At 34.9% G+C, this 16,853-nt stretch overlaps 1 pseudogene; it reads left to right on the top strand.

Annotated features, from left to right (window-relative positions):
• The first annotated feature begins 2,036 nt into the window (after nucleotides 1-2,036).
• Nucleotides 2,037-16,853, top strand: part of LOC115431658 (multidrug resistance-associated protein 4-like) — a 51,364-nt pseudogene continuing 36,547 nt past the window's right edge.

Raw genomic sequence — 16,853 nt, 5'->3', positions numbered from 1 at the left:
ACTTCAGCTGACACAAATTCACAGCAGCACATTTCATTAAAATAATGTCTCAGGCGTTAAAGAGTTAATATGTTGTAATCTGATTTATGACTGATTATGACTAACTGATTATGATTATTTAGAGGTAGGTGTAATTATTAAGGCAAGAATGGACCTGAGAATAAAGTAGTGCTGTGTGTTGAGTTTGGGGAGAAAACCAGGCTCATCACAAGGTTGGCCAGCATGGGAAAGAAACGCTGATCCCCTACAGATGAGAGTTATTGGGCTGAGTTCAGCTGCTTGTAATAATCTCCTGCTGGCTTTTCTCATTCACTCTTTTTCCCATTCGGTTCTAACTAAAACATCAACATCCAGGTTGTCTGTTATGGTTGGATAGCAGTGTAGAGGAAATAGTTTACCTTGCTTACATGTGGCTGGATTTCTTTGAAAATATCCTCAAAACAATGAAACAGGAGATGGAGGGTAGAGAAGTGAGGCACTGGGGAGCAAGAGAGGGGGGTGTGGTTTCTCTCATATGTCAGCCAGGTCTTTTATATCTGCACAGGAAACACCTGTAGTGTGGTCAGGGAGCGTCTGTCATCGACAACCTGCTTTTTATTCATAGGAAATCCTCTGTAAGTGGCATCACGTGTCTCTGTGTTTGTGTTGGAGACTGGGCGTGAGGAGGGACATTTTCGATGGAGTTTTTTTATTCACAATATGGAAATAACATGTGGTTAAATGCATGTGTTTGGAGTTCACACATATGGATTGCTACACTGTAATTCCTTGTATCAACACTGAGATGGTTTTTCTTGTTATCATGAGATACAGTTAGTCAGAGCTTGAGGTTCAGTGACCGCACATTGTGTGTCTGACAGATAAAAATGAGGAAATAGACTTTGGTGAGTAATTCTGACCCATACCGTCTCAGGTCATGCACACCTAAAGGAAGTTCATGTGGATTCTTTGGAAGATAAAAATTTTCCAGTTAATTAATGACCTGTTACTAAATGAAAAACATACTACTACTACTACTACTACTAGATAATAATAATAATAATAATAATAATAATAATAATAATAATAATAATAATAATAATAATAATAAGAAGAAGAAGAAGAAGAAGAAGAAGAAGAAGAAGAAGAAGAAAAAGCACAGATTAACAGATGTAAAATATTAGTATATGGAGGAACCCAAAAATGTACACCTTAAGCCCCTTCCTGTGTATCGGAAATATTAACAAAGTGTCATATCAATATTTCTTATCAGCTGGTAACTTAAGGTTGAAAAATATTTATGGTCAAAACATCATAATAATAACAATAATAATAATAATAATAATAATGAATTGCATTTATAAAGCACTTGCCAGTCAATGGAATCTCACAGTGCTAGAGAGAAAAAGAAGGGCAAACATTTTAAAAACGTAGCTGTAGAACATTTAAAACAGTTGTAAATATTTAAAAAAAGAAAACAACAAACAAACCTGAAGCGTTTTTAAGTGTAGATGACATTTATGCTATGACAGTTGTCATTATAGGCTCATATCCCACACACGAAATCCATGTCACAATACTATACATGCAAAAGGAAAAAAAAGAGCAAAAATCAAGAAGCAAGTGTATTTGCAAAGGCAGAGCAATAAAAGTGTCAAAAGTGTCTATATTTATACTTGACTTTATTACTAATTTATTAATACTTTAATATTATTTGTAATTAATACTGTTTCTGCTATTACAACTATAGTAAGTGTTTCTGGTTACTTTTAAACTCATTTTGCTGCCAACATTTTCAGATCTGTCTGAGAGAAGTCCACATTAAATTTCCTGTGACTGTCCTTTTCTTAGAGTAAACCACACTCTCATTTCTTTCCAAATAAATCAAATGAACCATAATTACCATTATTGCATAATGTGCAGGTGTGCCTGTCAGCCAATGATGGGAAGCAGGGGCAGAGAACGCAGCCAATCGTCAGCGGTGATGGTTATTTCGGCCAATCAGAGCCAGGGGGCGGAGCATGCGGTACTCCATAGATTTGTTCTGTAGAGGGTCTGTTCGCATACGTAACGAGCACACTGTGGACGCGGATGTCATAAGGACATGCGTCCGCCTCGCGTTTACACATCAAAGCTCCGACAAACTGTTTCCTGAGGGGGTCAAAGTTGGGGAAAAGTGCCGTGCGAGCGCGGACCACCATGGAAAAAGTCAGGAAAGATGCCAAAACCAACCCGGCAGAGACGGCGAATCTGGTGTCAAAGATATTTTTCTGGTAAGTCGACGGAGCTCGCGGATGGCAGAGGCTAATGGTGAACAAGCGGGGGATTTGAACCTTCAAACATATAAACTTATAACATGAGCTAAGTTATCTGGGATTTGAACCTTCAAACATATAAACATAAAACATGAGCGAAGTTATCTGGGATTTGAACCTTCAAACATATAAACTTATAACATGAGCTAAGTTATCTGGGATTTGAACCTTCAAACATATAAACTTATAACATGAGCTAAGTTATCTGGGATTTGAACCTTCAAACATATAAACTTATAACATGAGCGAAGTTATCTGGGATTTGAACCTTCAAACATATAAACTTATAACATGAGCTAAGTTATCTGGGATTTGAACCTTCAAACATATAAACATAAAACATGAGCTAAGTTATCTGACAGTAGCGGACGTAAACTGACAGCTTCTGCAAACTACTTCTATAGGCTGACCTCAGTAAAGCGTGACAGTGTTTTATAGTTTGTATAAAAAAAAAAAAAAACTTGCTTTCTGGTTGAGGTCCCTGACATCATTTCCCCGTTTTCATGCAACAATACTTTCCCGTTGAATCATTTGCTTTGGTTACCTCTGTCTAATGGAAAAGCTGAAAACATGCCTGTGCCTTCTGCTGTTCTACTAGGGGCTCCCACGCAAAAATACCTGCTATCAAAGGCATGTATAAACAGAAGGTAAAGCACCGGCTTTACACTAATATCACAGTAATAAATGACAAGACTATGGTTTGGTTCACACCGACAAGTGTCTAATGCAGCTCTTTTACCATCACTTCCTCTTGAATTACTGAACACTTTTTTTTGTCCAGATCAGAATAATATTTATTACAAAATACCACAAAATATTACAAAAGGCTTTATTAATTCGTTACGGTTGCTTGTGCAAGTGTAGAAAAAGTAGCAGGAAATAAATTATCAACACTATAATATTTCTATTCATACATAATAAAACTCTAAATATACATAGCCTATATGTATATATATATATATATATATATATATATATATATATATATATATATATATATACTATATACACACACAGGCAAAAATTGGAGAGTTGAATCAACTCCCACAGAGTTGATTTTAACTCTTTTTCAGAGTTTATATAGGTCCGCACTTCATTGGGGTTAATTATTTAACACTATGTCAGAGTTGCCTTTTTAACTCAGAAACCTGAGTTAACTTAACACTGACTGATTTAATTACCAACACTCACAAGAGTTCATAATTTCACCGACCTGGGTTAAATTAACCCATATGAATTTATTATTTACACTGTCAGAGTTTCTCCTTTAACTTTAACAGAGTTAAATTAACACCATGAAAGTAATAAAAATAACACTCATTTTACTTAATTTTCACTCTGAAAGTAGTGTTAATTTTAATCATAAAAAAAAAGTGAATCCATTAAAAATGACTTAAAATTCAATGTGAACAGGATGATTCAAAGAAAGCTGATACATTTTTTTTTTTTTAGAAAATTAATTTTTCCTCTTTTTCTCTCTGACAGTGACAGTCTGATAGAAATTGCACAGGTTCACCTGGTTTGAAATGCAGGGGCCAGGCAAATTAACACTGGAGAGACGCAAAACAACACTTATCCTGAGTTAATTTCCACAGGCTTGACTAACTCTTTTCATTAACCCCAACTCTGAGTGACATTTAAATCACAGTGAATTAAAACTACACTTTGAGAGTGAAAATTGACTCTCAAATGTTTAACCCTGAAATTTCAACTCTCCAGTTTTTGCTGTGTATCTTCTGTCAAACTGTCTAACAGAAGTGGGTGACTGCTATTCTTAACTGGTTTTTAGCTTTTATGTTTTAGTCATTTTATATTGTCTTAATTGTATGTAGCTTTATACTCTGTTACTTCATTTGTATTGCACTGATGTGCCTCTTGGTCAGGTCTCCCTCGAAAAAGAGATTTCATCTCAAGGGACTTCCTGGTTAAATAAAGGTTAAATAAATAAATATATACACAGGACATAATAGTCTTATAGTCGATAATGGTGGATGTGTTAATTAACAGTTGCATCTTTGTTTATCTCACAAAGATAATTGACACATCTTTAAAACACTGTATAATCGTCTTATATTAGACTAGTATATGACCCGTGTAGATGTGGTAGTTTTTATGCTGGGGAGAATAGACTTATGGGAAAAGATGTGAGTCTATATTTTATAAGTAGTGACATAAACATTGTTTGGTAAATCATTCTTTAAAATGTAAGTGACACTTAATCTACAATATGAATATCCAGACGAACCTGCAGAATGAAATTGTGAGGTACACAGAAAGCACAGGGAGGGGTGGTGGTCTGTGGCTGTCAGTGTTAAAGTGAAACTGACTAACTCTCCGGGCAGCACAGACACACAGGAGCAAGAGAGACAGAATCTCTGCGCAGCCGAAAAGTTAATACATCGGTTACATATTGACCGATGTTGATTAATCGGTGATATGCTTTAATTGGCCCACCAATTAATCGGCCTGGTTCTAATACACATTAATTAATAAAGCTCTAAATATACACATATATGGCTCTTTCTCTCTCTCTCTCTCTCTCTCTATATATATATATATATATATATATATGTGTGTGTGTGTGTGTGTGTGTGTGTGTAAACACAATTAGAAAAGCAATTACGAACTAGACAAATTCAATATGATAAGTAAAAGAAATATACATAAATGCACAAAAAGTTTGCAAAAATATTGTTATGCATAATTAGTGTTATGAGATTATAAAGAGGAATTAAACAGTCCTTTCCTGTTTTAATGTATGATTTAAAATATATGCACCTCAGGGAAAGTCATTTTGAGCATGACCACTGAATTTCTCTGTTATATTTCTTGTCTCTGTTCTTTCCGTTTTGTTATTCCTCTTATTTTTTTACCCCTCAGGTGGCTCAATCCCCTGTTCAGCACGGGATACAAAAGGAGCCTGGAGGAAGATGACATGTTCGAAGTGCTCGCAGAGGACAAGTCGGAAAGACTGGGACATGAGCTACAGAGGTAAAGTACAAAGTCATCACAGAAAAAAAAACACTACATTATTATTTACCAATGACTCTATGGCAGTCTGAAGTTTTATGGACATGTCTAGATCTAAAATTTCACTGTCATTTGCACCCCTCTCCCTCTCAAAATCTATGAAATAAACAACCCTTCGACCTTATTAGAAACCAGATAAGTGTTGAACTGAACATCTAAGTCAATCTAATAAAAACTTGAAACAAATCTAACATCAAATGCAGAGAAACTGATCAGATACAATGGAACTGAGAAGCAAAGTAGATGTAAAACATAACATGCTATGCATTAATACCCCTCGGCCAGAACGGACAGACAGATGGACAGACAGATGACAAAACAATCACAATACCCCTTCGGCCTGAAGCTGACCGAGGGGTAAAAATGTGTATTTTTGTCTCTTGAGTTATTTTCCCTTAAAATCACATTCTGGGTTGAAGCCTAATGAAATTCAGCAGATAGTTAATTTGTAAAGTAACCTATCAGTTTCATCTCTAGTTGTTTTTTTTATACATGAAACTATAGTAACGATACTTAAAAACTAGTAATTTCCCAGTAGAGCTCTGACATTTAATCCGAAGCAGAGTATCTTATAATAACATCCTCATCACTCTAACACATTTAAGATCAAACACATATACAAGTAACATAGAATCTTAAATAATCAATTTCATCAAGATTTATTAGCAGTCATCATAACCAACATCACAGTACATTTGTGGTCTAGGAACTTCATTCACTCTTTACTTGTCTCTTTTAGTAGTTGAGTAGTAGTAGTTTAGTAGTTTTTAGTTTAAAAATGCTTTATTCTTCCATAATCTGCTTTAAAGAAAGCACCATATCGTTAGCCTCAAAGCATAATTGCCTAAGTCATACACTATATGGACAAGTTGATATCTAAAAGTACTTATGACATTTGTTGTTATTGTGTTGTTGCCCAGACCCCTGTTAGAAAAGAAACACTTGAACTCAACGTGTCCCAATACTTTTGTCCATATGGTGTATGAGTGAAGCAGTTATGCTGTGAGGCTAACGATATGGTGTTTCATGGTGACTTCATTTTAACTGCCAGCACATTTCAATTTCTTAGGTATTTCTTAGGTACCATCCACACCTCATTTACTTTCAAAACTGTGATTCAGATGTAATGAAAACAAGCACGACAAGGAACGCGGAAGAACAGTCATGTCAGACCAGAGTTAATGTTTTGAACTGCTTGCATGGTGTGGCAGAAAAAATGCTACCAATTATAGTTTTGCTCTACAATTTTAAAAATGTATCTTTAGACTTGTTTAGCCTGTTTTTTTGGGTTGATGATAAACTTTGGAAATGTGGTAATGGACAGTGGACTTTTTCTGCACTGTTTCACAGTTTTATTTACAGTGTGTTTCATGGGGTTGGTTCAGTAGTGATGCTAACAGCCGACCATCAGGCACGGACGTTTATTTGTGAAATTTAGATTTTTCTAGTGGCCACTGAAACACAAAGTCTCTCTTTAAAGTATCTCTGTAGAATAGCTCTGTTTGTCCACAGTTGACATTTATGTATTTATCTTTTGAACCGTTTAATGGAGGATGAAAACAGGATTTAGTATGGTTTGTGACGAGAAAATACAGAGAATTTATGTGAGCGATGTCCATAAAACAAAACCCTGAGGTGATATTAGACCTTTGCAGAGGTTGCGCTAGACATTTTTATACTCCGTCATTTTGACGGACAGGGTCGTAAAAATTCCGTCATAACATATTATTATTATTATCAGTCATTTAAAATTTTTATTTTTTAATGATAATGACATATATTTAGCAGTATTTAATGTTCAAAAACATCTCAATGATGCAGCAGCTGTGGTTGCTGTTGGCTGATAAACCAACGTGATATCACGACTTGCATAATTATATACGCCACTTTTAATTGGTGTGTTATCTGTAGACATTATAAGCCTTCCTTGTGTTTGTTCATGCAGTGCCAATCCCATGCACGGAGGGTTCAGGTTCAGGTTATGTGAACCACAGATCTTGGTACAAATTGACATGCCATCAAATAACACATGAAAGGTACAAAATGCGTACATATAGCACACCAAATGCCATCAGAACTGGTGTATAACTTGCTTGTCCGTCATCTTTCACCGCATCAGTCCCTCTATTTTCACTGCTTTTATCAGTGCCATCACATTTACTGGGCTTTTGAAAATAACTAAGGAGACTCGGCTGTCTTCACAGTTTGCGCTAGCAAAGCAGCATCTAATTTTGGCTAAAGTCAGCTAAACAATGATTACCCTCAGTATTTTAATCTATCAAAATGACGGACAGCTTTCAGAATTTTCCGTCATTTAAAAAAAAAAAAAAATGCGTCAATGATGGAATATTTTCAGTTAACGCGACCTCTGGGCCTTTGAATGCGGGTAAACATTCACATAACATAGCTGTGAGTATTTAACCACTGTTTGAAACATATTTAAGGAGTTTTCTATATACTAAAAGGTGAAGTTCGGAGTTTATTCAGTATCTAATTTTATTGTATTTCCTAATTTGACAGGCTTTTCATAGCCCACCCTGATGTTTTGCATTGTTTTTACATTTAGTATTTCCTAGTATTTTACTAAGACTTTCTCTTTCACTGTAGCACTTTGAGATTCTTAAAAATGAAAAGTGCTTTATAAATGCAATTTATTATTATTATTATTATTATTTTAGAAAACACAATGTATTAATAAGATATTTATTATACAACACACACTGCTCTCAAATCCAAAAACAGGTCGCCACAATTTAAGTAATAAAAAATAAATCCCACATCAAGAAAATGAGAACAGCTGAAGTTGCATAACTTAGACATCCTCCCGTAATCAAGTCGTACCATGGCATAAAAATTGATGGTTATCACTCTGCTTATCTAAGGTAGTAGAAAAAAATGCAACTAGATGAAACTCGCACATTTCTCTCTCCTGTTTATGTTTTTCCACAGTACAGTATGTAATATTTCTAATGAGAGATTTCTTAAAAGTCAAGTTCCCTATAAACACTTTTAACACTGTTTTTTATTAGATTTTGTCATGTCGCTGAATTCTCTATTGTAACCCTACTAAACCCCTTTTGTGTTTCGGACTTACGTGATAATGATTATTGGGTATCGGGATGTAGTTTGAAAGCTTATCAAAGCATATCAAATACAATACAAAATATTTTAATGTTTTGTTGTTTAACCTAATTTTACTCAGGAATATTGAAGTGTTTGACATGTTCTGACTGGAAAAAAATAGTTCAAAACAAATAAATAACTATTTTATGCATTGTTTTATTTTACCGGATAAGAACTAAAAGAAAGGAAGAAAAATAAACACTAAATGGGGAAAACTACAGGTGTGTGTTCATCCTGTTGTGTATCTTTAAAAACACAAATAGTGCTTTCTTCAACTTTCACTAAGGACCAAAAATCATTCTTTAACCTACAAAGACCTGAATAGCCAACCAAAATTATCCACTGATCTAAACTGTTTAATACCTTTTGACAGTGGATGGAGACACTTGGATTATGTTCTGTTAATCATATATTTAAAAGTATAGAAAAGTCACTTTTTCCTCAGTTTTCTCTGTTTCTGGTATAATAACCCTCAACTTTAATCTGAGTTTTTATGAACATCTACAGTTTCAGTAAATTACAAATAGGAAAATACCTGATTTGACTGAAAAACTACAAAAGACAGAGGATAATCACTTGAGAAAAGTTAAATATAGAGGAAAAAAACTTTTTTGGAACTGCCACAAAAGTAGCATGGGGTCTTTATGGGTTTATTTGAATCATTGTAATTGATCATATCAACAAATTTTTTCATCATTTTCTGTTTTATTTGCCATCTTGATGTGTGGCTGAAAGATATTCTGGAACATGGCGCGAGTGTAAGAAGAAAGAAGATTCTGTTGTGGATTTGTAATTCGCTTAAGGCACTTGAGATGAACTGGCCCTTTATTAACAGTAATCATGAATAGGAACCATAGTTATAGAGTGGGACTGTTTTCAGATTGAGGTGTTTTCCAGTGAAATACCCGTTCAGTAAAGTAAAGGGATGAAAAGCAGTGGAGTTGTTATATGGGTCGTCTGTAACACTGTCATGGAAATCCTGTTATCTCATTAAAAACGAAGGAAGTGATGTTTTCAATAGGGGTGTATATTGGCAAGAATCTGGTTAGTGTAGTGATAGTGTTAACAAGGCAATACTTTTGTGTTTTGTTTCTTTTTTTTTTTTTTTTTTAAGATTTTTTCCAGGAAAAAATTTATTACGCCAGAAATATGCACAAATAATGAACAAAATTTGTATTTGATCAAAACAGGATCTCATGCTACAACACAAAAGTTTCCTCTGTAAAAACTTAAAGTGCAGAATTTGGATAAATAAAGTGTTGTCATCTGGCACAAAACACACACACACATGCATAGTGCACAGTCCTTGAGTCATCCAACATCATTACATTATTTTTGTTTAATCCCAACAAAGGAACTAACATCTGCCTCTTTCAGACAGTAACAAATGCTTTTAGGATGCTTGAAATAACCATTATTTAACAAAACAGTGTTATCAATTTCAAAAACTACATACATGACGTGCAATATCACAGTACAACTTTATTTTACTATGCAAACAACAGAGCAAAATACCCATGTCAATATATAAATAAAATATCTCACAGGACTCCCAAAAAATATAAACAAAAAAGAAAAAACAAAAATGAACCTCCACCATGTCTGCATTTGAATAAATACCTAAAAATATCAATGCAGTACTTTTTAATATCATGAACTGAAATATCGTGACATATGGCAGAACCGATATTTTCTTGCACCCCTAGTTTTTAATAAAGTATTATTAGAAATAATAGAGTCAGTCAAAAAAGTGATCGCCTGTAGCAAACAACATGTAGCTGTGCATGTACTAATTATCCATACATGTTGGAACATGCCTTTGGCTGGATAGATCACTATACAGTGCTTTTTTTTCCTTTGTAATGTCTTATTGCACTTAGGGTAATTAAGTTATAAACACTATTGTGATTATACACCTATCTGCTGTTTGTGATCTTCACAGACAAGTTGTGACTCAACTGTTGCCCAATGCATATAACATGAACATCAAAAACTCTTAAAAGTAACGTAACCTTTTACTGTTTTCATACTGTTAATACTGTTACTAGTGTTCATAAATATACATACTGTTTTTGTGGGTAATGCATACTGTAAATATTGTTAATATTGTTCATAGATATCCAAATATTAGGTATAGAAAATTAAAATTGTAATAAATTAAAACTATACTCAAATATTTGACATAAAAGCAAAGCTTTACATAGGGTTTTTTCCTGTAAAAGTGTGGCAATTAAACACGGTTATCATGATAATTAGAATTTAAACGGTAATACTAACCATCTGCAATTTTACCGCGGTTTATCATTATACCAGTAATCATTACACCCCTAGTAATACATACTGTAAATATTGATAATATTGTTCATAGATATACATACTTTCACATACTGTTAATTCTGTAAATTTGTGTCAATTCCTATTTTGTCCATCTTCATTTTTTATTCTACTTAGCTCTATTCTTATGTTACTTTGTAAAATTGTAAAATGTATATTTTTTTTTCATACCTTATTTATAGTTTTTGTAATTTTATGTTTGCGCTATTATTTGTGTTGCACTGGTGTTTTGTTAATATTGCTGCACTGACTGGAGTAGCACTGCTAATTTCATTGTATACCCAATGACAACAAAGGCTACTCTATTGTATTGTATTGTATTCTATTCTATTCTATTTTATTCTGTTCTATAATGTGGCATCTTTCTCTCTCCGACAGTTACTGGGACCAAAGCGTCCAGAAGGCAAACAAAAACATGCAGGCTCCAAGTCTCAGTAAAGCAATCATTCAATGCTACTGGAAATCTTATGCAGTGTTGGGATTCTTCACCCTTGTCGAGGTCAGTGCTGAGTCGAACATTCAGACTTTCACAGCTTGACACTTGAAATGTGGTGAATCAGTGGATTTTGGTTTTCCAAGGGAGTTAATTGTTTATATAGAGATTACATAAAATATTAAACAAGTAATAAGGTGCATATGAGAGGGGATGCTCTGCTTGAGAAACAAAATACACATACCATAATGTTATAATCCATTTAGATTAGGGGTGTCAAACATACGGCCCATGGGCCAAAACCGGCCCACCACAGAGTCGAATCTAGCCAATGGGATGAATTTGTGAAATGCAAAAATTACACTGAAGATATAAACACTGAGTGCTTGCGCGGGTCTTGAAAGTCTTAAAAAATGTGGAATTTTGAAATACACTTTTTCACACCTTGAATAGTCTGGAATTTCGTGTGAAAGTGTTAATAAAGTATGGAAAAAAGTTTCTCTCATAGTCGAATTTTAGATTATGCTCAACGGCACATAATCCTGTAAAAAAAGAAATACATGAGGAAAACATTAAAAATGTTATATGATTTCACTAATTGGTCAGTACTGCAATGATTCTAGTGAAACTTGTTTGTGTGATATCCATGCAATTCTGTGATTTTCATATGTTTTGAAAATGTTTCAGTCAGTAAAACATAATTTACTGTGAATTATGCATTCATTCATTTATACATTTATTAACCCATAAAGACCCAAACAGCAACTGGGCACCAATACCATGTACTGATCTAAAATATTTAATAACATCTGAACCATTGATCCCACCAAGACATGTAAATAATTGGTGTAAAATACAGTTTGTCAGCTGTTCATGGTCATCAGATATGACCCATTTGGACGTTTAGATGCTCCGTTGTGAACGTGGAAACACCGTCATCTTCTACAACATTGATTCACCAGTAAAACCCATGTAGTTGGATCAATGACAGTGGATGGAGGCACTAGTTTTTATGATATCTTTGCTGAAAAAGTCATTTTTTCTTCAGTTTTGTCTGTTTCTGATATAATAACCCTCAACTTTAATCTAAGTTTCTATGAACATCTATGTGATCAGTAAATTAAATACAGGAAAATACAGGATTTTCATTGAAAAAACCACAAAGTATAGACAATAATATTATAATAAATGGTAAGAAAGGTGAAATCTAAAGAAACATTTATTTGGGAACTGCCACAAAAGTAACACTGGGTCTTTATGGTTTAAAATGAACTTTTCTATTACACACAACAGGTATGATCTCAAATAAAAAAGTTGGCACACAGGTAAAGTATGTAAAGTCAAGATCTTGGGGAAAACAATGCAGTTTTGAAAAAGTCTGGAATTTTTATTTTGATAAAGACCAAGCACACTAAGATATTTGTCAAACGGGGTCAAAATTATTTTAGTTCAGGTTTCACATACAGCACAATATGATCTAAAGTGGGTTGGACCAGTAAAATATTATTATAATAACCTTTAAATAATGATAACTCCAAATTTTTCTCTCTATTTTGGTGTAAAAAAGTAAAATTACATAAAAATATTTACGATTACAAACAAAAAATGTGAATTACCTGAAAAAAATATGAACAACATGAAATGTCTTAAGAAAAATAAGTGTATTTATCACAGTATTCTGCCTATTACTAAATGTTTGTGTATTTGTAGATCCACTGTGATCTGTAAGTTGTAATGTACATGTGGAAATGATAAACTGAGGCAGAATGTTAAAATCACATTTGAGTTTTACAGTGATCAGTAAATCTTAATGATTTAGGCTGGTCACATGCAAACAGACAAGATGAGAAATAAAATCCTTCTTCTCTGTTCCCGCGGGTAACAATTAAATTCAAGTTCATCAGAGGTTGCGTTAGACTTTCTCAGTGTTCATTTGACAGATGGAGCATGAAAAGTCTCTTATAATCTATTATTATCTGTCCTTTTCATTTCAAAATAACTGAATCATAGTAATTAATCAGCCAAATGGAACTAACTTACAGATTATACACTAAAAAAAGGTAGGAGGCACTTTACATGTCCACAACATCACACGAAGCAGAAAAATTAATGATTTTTCCCCCCTGTATGATAATTGATAGCCCCAGCATGCTGTGTTCTTCTAGCTTGAACAAACAACATAATCTTACACATTAGGGATTCAGATAACACCAGGCTGCTACATATGAAGCAACATCACACCTCACTGCATGCAATGTAACTTTGTAAAACAAAATATAAGAAATAAATACATAAATATACCAAATTATTTAAAAAAAAAAAAAAAGATACTTAATTTTGCATCAGTCTAGCAATCAAATATCAGACCTGTTGTTCTGAAATGATTTGTAGAATTGCTCTCGATCTTAGTTGAAAAAAAGAAAAAATCTTTAGCAGAGTGACATAGAATAACAGAACAATGACAATAATAATAAGTTCTAGCACTTTTCACAGAAATAATTCACAAAGTGCTTTACAGTAAAATCATAAGTAAAATACACAGGCAAAAAACACACAGCTACATACACAGACTTAACATACAAAATAGCAAAAAACAAAACCCCGAAATGTCAGCAATACCTCGTAACTGTTTGAGTCAGTGTCGGACACATAATCTGATACCAATATTGAGAAAGTAAGCAGTTGTAATTAAGCTGCAAGAGTCAAAACGCAGAGAAAATACGCTACGTTTCACAGCTCACGCCATTCAAACGAATCTGATGTTGTTTCTCACTGCTGTATGTAGAAAATAAAAGCCAGTTTTCTAGCTTCTGTGGTATGTCACAAAGTAGAGCAGTAGACAGTAATTATAGCAGTCATTTAAATATTTAACCCCTGTACTGAGTTCACATAGGTTGGTGTGATTCTTGTTTCCTGTCAGATCACATGACTTATAATATTCGTTAGACTCATAGCATAATAGTCTAAGTCATATACAATATGGACAAAAGTATTGGGACATGTTGAATTCAAGTGTTTCTTTTCTAACAGGGGTCTGGGCCACAAAACAGTAATGACAATGTCATAATATAATTACTTTTTGTAATACATGCCATTGCATTGGTTAGTTTGGTTTAAATTGTAATCTTTACCTCCAAAATGCCTCGGAGATGGTATTTTTTTAATTTCTCTCAGCACTGTTTTGCTTATTTTTTTATCGTTGACTATGATTTTAAATGTTCTATCTCTAAATTTCTAAAATATTTTGTATACTCTGACAGTAAATAATAATTTTATACCACAACGAACCATCTACTTTCTTCACATCTCACTTAGGAAGAAAAATCTCCCATTAAACTTTAGGAAATATTGATGTTTATAAACTATATGCACAAAGTATTGGGACACATCATGGCTACAGCTGTAAGATGCATGCTGATTTGAGATATAAACATCAATATTAATAATCAATATGATATTTATCCCAATATAAAGCTATATTATGACATTTGTCATTATTATTTTCTTAGCCCAGACCCCTGTTAGAAAAGAAACACCGGAATTCAATTAAGTGTCCCAATACTTTTGTGCATATAGGGTATGACTTAGGCAATTATGCTATGAGGCTAACAATATGTTGAAATGTAATTATGGAATTATTACCTATGGCATCATAAAAAATGTCGACCAAAATTCTTATAATTTTTTCCACTTATAATTCTAACCCTTTAATTCTCATCTGCTTGGCTATTTATTAGGAGGTCATTAAAGTGATCCAGCCGGTCCTCCTTGGGGAGATGATTGTATATTTTGAGAACTACGACTCAGATGACATGACCGCTTTATATGAAACCCTGGGCTATGCGGCCGGTTTATCGATCTGCAGCATCGGGCTGACACTGCTCCATCACCTTTACTTCTACCACGTCCAGAGAGCAGGCATGAAGATCCGAGTGGCGATGTGTCACATGATCTACAAGAAGGTAAGAATGCACAGTGGTTATCATAGTTGTTGATTGCTCATCTAAAGCATTAATCAGTAATTTCGTGCTCATTCTGTCTCTCTAGGCCTTGTGTCTGAGCAGTGCAGCCATGGGGAAGACCACCACAGGCCAGATCGTCAACCTCCTCTCCAATGATGTCAGCAAGTTTGATGAAGTAAGACCATGTATGACTTTTGAGATTAGCTAAATCAATGACTGATTAATAATAATAATAATAATAAATTTTATTTATAAGCGCCTTTCAAGACACCCAAGGACACTGTACAGCAAGATAAAACAAACAATCCATAAAATACAAAGAATAAACAGATAAAAAATAATTACTATATATAGAAATGAAGATGTAAAATGGAGAGTAGAGCTTATGGGGGGTAGGCTATTCTGAAAATGTGGGGAATGTGGGGAGAGAATCACAGCTACGGACAGATGGTGGGAAGGAGTTCCAGAGCTGAAGGGCAGGGCGGCTGAAGGCTCGGCCTCCCTTGGTGCTGAGGCGGGAAGGGGGCACGCTGAGCTGGATAGAGGAGGAGGACCTGAGGGAACAGGCTGGAGTGGTGACACGGTGGAGGTCTGACAGGTACTGAGGAGCGAGATTGTGGATGGATTTAAATGTGTACAGGAGGAGTTTGAATTCATTTCTCTGTTTGATTGGGAGCCAGTGTAGTTCCTGGAGGATGGGGGCGTTGTGGTGGTAGGAGGGGGCTTTGGTGATGATTCGGGCGGCAGAGTTATGGACCAGTTGCAGCTTATGGAGGGACTTTTGGGGGAGACCGGATAGGAGGGAGGTACAGTAGTCGAGGCGGGAGGTTACGAGGCTGTACAAGAATAAAGGTGGTATGGGGGGTGAGGGAGGGGCAGAGACAGTGATGTTGTGCAGGTGGAAATATTTAGACCGGGTGACGTTATTGTTGTGGGATTTGAAAGATAGTAGGCCATCGAGGATGACATCCAGATTCTTAACCTGAGGGGAGGGGGAGACTGAGGAGCTGTCGATAGTGAGGGAAAAGGTGTTGGTTTTGGAAAGAGTGGATTTTGTGCCAATGAGGAGCATTTCTGTTTTGTCACTAGTGAGTTTTACAAAGTTGGAGGTGAACCAGGATTTAATTAAGACCGAAGACAAGACATACTTAACTCCCAGATGCATATAGTTGATGTATTACATGCTTGTCTTGGTCTGACTATTACACTTTGGACCTCAGCAGTAAACAAATGACTAACTGAGTCATTGCTGTCTCCCACAAAAGCCGTTTCACATGTTTACTACCATTACCACGCAAGAAAAAGGTCAGAGATGAGCATCTGTGAGGCGTAACGATTAGTTATCTACTATTGGGATGACAAATAGGAAACTCAGTTGGATGGTTAATAGTAGTCGCAGGTGCAGTGTAGAGGAAACATCCCAAACAGAGCCTCAAACTGCTCTCTGGTCTTTCAATCAGGGTTCCCACAGGGTCTTAAAAAGTCTTAAAAGCCTTGATTTACAAATCTGCATTTATTAGATTAAAATAGTCTTTAAAAGTTATTGAATTTGATATGATGGGTCTTAAGTTTTGTTGCCGTAAACTTGTTCATAGCATTGTAGTCAAGACCAGCTAGACCCCTAGTCCTCAACCCTGGTACTCGAGAGACAGTATCTTGCCTGTTTCAGATGTATCC

The sequence above is a fragment of the Sphaeramia orbicularis genome, chromosome 2 (assembly GCF_902148855.1).
Source record: "Sphaeramia orbicularis chromosome 2, fSphaOr1.1, whole genome shotgun sequence".
Lineage (NCBI taxonomy): Eukaryota > Metazoa > Chordata > Actinopteri > Kurtiformes > Apogonidae > Sphaeramia > Sphaeramia orbicularis.
The sequence above is the reverse complement of the archived record's forward strand: the minus strand, read 5'-3'. Positions and strand labels throughout refer to the sequence as shown.